Below are 6479 nucleotides of genomic sequence, written 5' to 3'. Positions count from 1 at the left end.
TAACCTGCAGTTTTTCTTTAAGAATCTTGTGAGTCTTAAAGGCTCGAGGATTTTTGGAATGACAGACTAGCAGTGGCTTTACTTTACAGTCACTGCTAGCATTTGCACACAATGCAAGGGTCAGACGGTCCTTCATGGCTATATGGCCTGGCAGCTTCTTCTTCTCTGTGGTAATGAAAGCTCTCCGGGGCATTTTTTTCCAAAATAATCCTGTTTTGTCACAGTTGAACACTTGTTAGGGGATGTAGCCTTCCTTTGTGATAAACGCAGCAAAACGTTTGATGTACTCCTCAGCTGCCTTAACGTCAGCACTCGTAGCTTCACCATGCCTCACCACCAAGTGGATGCCAGATTTCTTCTTTAAATTTTCAAACCAGCCATGACTTGCCTTAAACTTATCTTCTGCTGCCTCTTTTGAGGTTAATGGTTCTTCCTTCTTCAAGTCACCATAAATATCTATAATACGTGCCTTTTCGCATATTACAGTCTCTATCACTGTCTCTCCTGCCAGCTTTTTCTCTTTCACCCACATTAACAGAAGCTTCTCCATTTCTTCATGAATATTTGTCCTTAATTGGGACATAATTGTAGTTCCTTTTGCTGAATTTGCACTTTTGATGGCATTCTTTTGTTTAAGGATGGTACAAATTGTAGATGTATTGTGGTCGTACAGCCTTGCCAGTTCAATCACTCGTACACCACGCTCATGTTTTTCTATTATTTCTTGCTTTACTTCTATCGACATCATTCTCTTCTTCTTCTCACCACTGTCTTTTACATTCACTTTCTTCAGCCCGATAGCGCACAGAAAAAGTAAAAAATGCAAAAATGATGCAAGAACGAGTACAGCGCATGACATTCGACTTGATTCTGCTGGTAACACGTGAGAAAGAACGAGATGCTGGTGTTGTGCTGCCGATACTGGACCCGTGCGCCTACGTGCCAACTAGCAGCAGCTTCCTGAATCATGACTCGTATCTTGGAATTTCGCTCAGATCTTGAACAAAAATACGGACCAAGTCACAGCTCGTATCTTAAAAAGTATGTTGGTCTGCTCGTATCTCAAGGCACCACTGTACAACCAAGCACAAAACCTTATGCTCCTGCACAGGCTGCTTGCCTATGAAATTGGCCCTCTATATAAGTACAAGATAGGTAACGAAAATCTTAGACATTTTTTGCAACCAACACAATGTCTTGTCTTCTGCAAGAGCTCTTAAGAGTACCTATGCTTATTAAGGTTTTATTTAGAAAATTATTTTCTATTTGTAAGAGTTGTCATTAATTTATTTCCTCATAGTTCAAATTAAAATGTATAGCTATGTTAAAAATTTAGAGAGTAGTACTAGTTGAACCATGATTTTTGTTATTTTTCTAAATAACATGTAAATTCAGACTTACTAAGAAGAAAAAAGTTATTTTTCAGTTCTGATAAAAAGATGAAATTTTACTAAGCAGTCTTAGGTCTTATTTTCTATAAATTGATGGCATCACCTTGAATTATTATCATTTCCTTAGAACATTCTTTTGGCCTTATTAATAAAAAAATTATATTTTAGTGAAGGAACCCTAGTATTATACCAAACAGCTGCTCAATGGTCTGATTTTTAATAATCACAGGACAGATAACTAATAACTAGGGAAACAGACACATACACACACACCCATTTCACATTTGTCAGGCAAGTTTATGACTTTAGAACCTAAGAAATACAGTCGTTAAATTGCAGTGTGGGAGTAAGGGGGAACAAATATATGGTGGTGAAAAGTGAGTTGACTTTGGGTGATGGGCACAAAACACAACCAACAGTTCAGATGCCATGGAGATGTTCACCTAAAACCTGTGTACTCTTATTGATCTGTGTCACCCCATTAAATTTAAAGAAAAATTGCAATGTGCTTAATCAAGCTTGTTTAGTTTACATATTCTTTTTTCTTAATTTTTATTTTTTATTGAATTTATTGGGGTGACATTGGTTAATAAAATTATATAGGTTTCAAGTATACAACTCTAAAAATACATCATCTGTATATTATATTGGGTGTTCACTATGCAAAGTCAGCTCTCCTTCCATAGTTTATATATTCTTATAATGTGGAAAGTGGACTTTGACCAAGAATATTTCAACTGAAGCTTTTACAACAGTTAATAAAGCCAAACTAACTTGATTTTTTAAAAAGGATGCTTCCAGCTCCTCTCCCCCCCCCCCCCCCGTTTGAATTTTTAGGTTGGCTACCTTAGTAGTGGGTGGAATTAACAAACAGGCATTCCAATTCTCACTCTGACAGTTTTTTGTAAAAAAAAGATTAATGGCTATATAAATACAGAACTTAAGTTTCAATTCTCCTACATTACACTCTTGGACTTTACAACTTATTCTTGGTTTTGAGAAATTGGATCATTGAATGAAGTCTCTTCTCTTTACCAATTTACTATGTGCCAGATTCCTTAGATAGCAAAGTAGACCAAAATCCTTGCCTCGTGGAGCTTAAATTCTGCAGAGAGTGAGGCAGGCAATAGAAAAAAATTTGTAAATAAAATTTGGGTATGTTAGCTGTGGTTAAGTACTAGGGAGAAAGAGGAAGCAGAAAAGCAGAGAAGGAATATAAGGAATCCAGGATAGGGATGGGCAGGGGGCCTGGGAGGATTGAAATACTAAATAGGATGAAAGTAGGTTTTCTCTGAAAAAGTGACTAAGTGGAAACTTGGAGGAAGAAATTGTGAGGCATTGAATATCTGGGGGAAGAGCATTCCAGGGAAGAAGATATTGCCAGTGGGAAATCTTCATGTGTTCAAGGTCCAACAAGAAGACAAGTAGGACTAGAAAGGAGCGAGCAAGTGGGAGGGCAGTAGGAGACCAGGTAAGAGAGGTGATGAGGTGAGAGTACAGAGAGTCCTGAGAGCAAGGGTATAGGTTTCAGTTATAGGAGTTGCTATAAACTACTTGGTAACTGATTTTTACTGTAGGTGAGATAACAAGCCATTGAGGATTTGAAGGAGAGGGGTTATACGATCTCCTTTTTAAAGAAGATCTGAGCCTGACCTGTGGTGGCGCAGTGGAAAAGCGTTGACCTGGAAATGCTGAGGTCGCCGGTTCAAAACCCTGGGCTTGCCTGGTCAAGGCACATATGGGAGTTGATGCTTCCAGCTCCTCCCCCCTTCTCTCTCTCTGTCTCTCTCTCTCCTCTCTAAAAATGGATAAATAAAATAAAATAAGAAGATCTGAGAGAAGGGAACAAGAAGAGGAAGGCCTATTAGGATGCTTTAACAACAGTCCAGGTGAAAGGAGAGAATGACCTGGACCAGAGCAGTAGCAGAGGAGGGTACAAAATGGTCAGATCCTTTTTTTCTTTAATTTTAAAAAAATTTACTTTAGAGAGAGAAAGGAAGGGAGAGAGGGAAACATCGATTTGCTGTTCCACTTATTTATGCATTTATTGGTTGATTCTTATATGTGCCCTGACTGAGGATTGAACCTGCAACCTTGGCAGGTTGGGATGATGCTCTAACCAACTGAGACACCTGGCCAGGACAAAGTGGCCAAGTATAGAATAAAGGGCTTCTAAATTATTTAGTTTATTATTGTTTGAAATACTATTTTTATAAGTTTGTGTTATACATTTTCATGGTAAAATATAATCATTTCCCGTTTCTTTAAATATTCTCCAGCACATAATATTAGTGACTGCATAGTATAGTTTGGATATAGCATAATAAAGAAATGTATACCTAGAAAAATTTATTTAAATAGTCCTCTATTATTGACATCTAAGCATTTTCCAGTTTTTTTCTGTTATAAATACTATTAAAATGAACATTCTCATTGTTATATCTTTGCAAATGTTATTACTACATTATTTAGAAATCTCTGCCTATTGATTTGAGGAATGACTGCTGAATTTGAACTAGAAAGAAGAAACTAGAAAGGCAGAAACTAGAAAAACAGAACTATTACCATAAACCAACAACTTAGATTGCTATTTTTTAGCCATAATCACAAAAAGAAGATTCCCTACATCAGATGCACACTAACAGAGTTTAAAAGGTAATACAAATATTTGATTATGAAATATTGTAAATTTCTGGTCAAGACTGAACAAACATTTATGTATTTCAGAATTTGTTTTCTATTTCTGATAGACTTACTTAATACTAGAAAAAGATAACCAATTACAAAAACTGTCACCATTTTAACATTCTTCTTGAACCACAGCCATGCTGGACTTCTGGCTCCTGAGCCTTCATGCCCATCTGTCCATAGGGCATTATGCCCACTCATTAGGTTTATGCTAGTTTCAAAAAATTACATGTAAATCAAGATAGGAAATATGTAGTCTTTGAGAGATAAATCATTTGTTATTTTATCTTTGAATCATGTTTTTAAAACTACTTTTAGTCACTTAACTGATTTGAGATAACTTTCTATTAGGAACATATAGAAAGCAAGATATAAACAAAATTTTATTTTATTTTATTATTTTATTTTAGAGAGAGAGGGAAAGGAAGGGAAAGAGAAAGAGTAAAAGCAATTTGTTATTCCATTTATTTATGCACTCATTGGTTGATTCTTGCATGTGTCCTGACCAGGGATTGAACCCTCAACCTTGCGGTATTGGGATGATGCTCTAACCAACAGAATTACCTGGCCAGGGCCAAACATGAACACAATTTTAATATACTAAGTAACAAATAGAATACCAAGCTTCTTTAGCATGAGAAAGTTGAAATTAGAAGTGCTATAACAAATCCTTGAAAAAAGTTTTAAGCCTACTATTTGAGGGAAAGAAACTAACATTTATTTGGTACCTGCTATGTGCAAGGTGCTTTTACATAATTTGTTTATGTAATTCTTATAATAATCCTGTGAAATAAGTATTGTTTCTATTTTGCAGAAAGGAAATTAAAAGAAATTAAGCTAGGAAATGACCAAGATAATTTCAAACTCAGTTCTGACTCCTAAGTTCATGTTCTTTTAGCTATACCGAATTATGTAAATAGTTGGGATACAGATATGCTGAATTTACAAATCTGTAATGTCAACTGAAAGTGATTTTTAGAAGTTAAAATTTTAAAAAACAATCAACCAACCAAGTGCTTTACCTTAAAACTCAACTAAACATTTCAAGGTAAGTGTGAAGATATAAAGTAGCTATCATTACTAAGAGGGTACTACCAATTAGCAATTAAATATTTTTACTTTAAGAGACTATCTACTTAGGCAAAAAAAAAATCTATGTGAATAAAAGCTATTAGGCCCTGATTGGTTGGCTCAGTGGTTGAGCGTTGGCCCAGTGTGTAGATATCCTGGGTTCAATTCCTGGTCAGGCTGCATAGGAGAAGCCACCATTGCTTCTCCACCCCTCCCTTCCGCCTTCCCTCACACTTTCTCTCTTTCTTCTCTTCCCACAGCCATGGCTTCTTTGGTTTGAGCACATCAGTCCCAGGCACTGAGAATGGCTCCATGGAGCCTCCACTTCAGGTTCTAAAAATTGCTCAGTTGCCAGCATGGACCCAGATGATCAGAGCATTGGCCCCAGATGGGGGTTGCTGAGTGGATACTGGTTGGAGCATATGTGGGAGTCTGCCTCTCTACCTCCCCTCCTCTCACTTGGAAAAGGAGAAAAAAGCCCTGGTCAGTTGGCTCAGCAGTAGAGCGTCGGCCTAGCGTGCGGAGGACCCGGGTTCGATTCCCGGCCAGGGCACACAGGAGAAGCACCCATTTGCTTCTCCACCCCTCCGCCCGCTCTTTCCTCTCTGTCTCTCTCTTCCCCTCCCGCAGCCAAGGCTCCATTGGAGCAAAGATGGCCCGGGCACTGGGGATGGCTCTGTGGCCTCTGCCTCAGGCGCTAGAGTGGCTCTGGTCGCAACATGGCGACGCCCAGGATGGGCAGAGCGTCGCCCCATGGTGGGTGTGCCGGGTGGATCCCGGTCGGGCTCATGCGGGAGTCTGTTTGGCTGTCTCTCCCTGTTTCCAGCTTCAGAAGAAAAAATGGAAAAAAAAAAAAAAAAGAAAGAAAAGGAGAAAAATATTTTTTTTTATTTTTTGGTGACAGAGACAGAGAGACAGAGAGAGGGACAGATAGAGAAAGACAGACAGGAAGGGAGAGAGATGAGAAGCATCAATTCTCTGTTGCGGCACCTTAGTTTCTCAGTGATTGCTTTCTCATATATGCCTTGACTGAGGGGGCTACAGCAGACCGAATGACCCCTTGCTCAAGCCAGTGACCTTGGGCTCAAGCTGGTGAGTCTTGCTCAAATCAATGAGCCCACGCTCAAGCCCGTGACCTTGGGATTTTGAACCTGGGTTCTCCGTGTCCCAGTCTGACTCTCTATCCACTGCGCCACCGGTGAAAAAAATATCTTTTAAAGAAAAAAGAAAAAAAGCTGTTTGCTATCTTTAGATCAGCAATTTTCAAACTTAAAAAAAAAAAAGCTATTTCTTTTTTCCAAAAAAAAAAAATAACTACATAAATAGATG

Source organism: Saccopteryx leptura, chromosome 2 (assembly GCF_036850995.1).
Source record: "Saccopteryx leptura isolate mSacLep1 chromosome 2, mSacLep1_pri_phased_curated, whole genome shotgun sequence".
Taxonomy (NCBI): domain Eukaryota; kingdom Metazoa; phylum Chordata; class Mammalia; order Chiroptera; family Emballonuridae; genus Saccopteryx; species Saccopteryx leptura.
The sequence above is the reverse complement of the archived record's forward strand: the minus strand, read 5'-3'. Positions refer to the sequence as shown.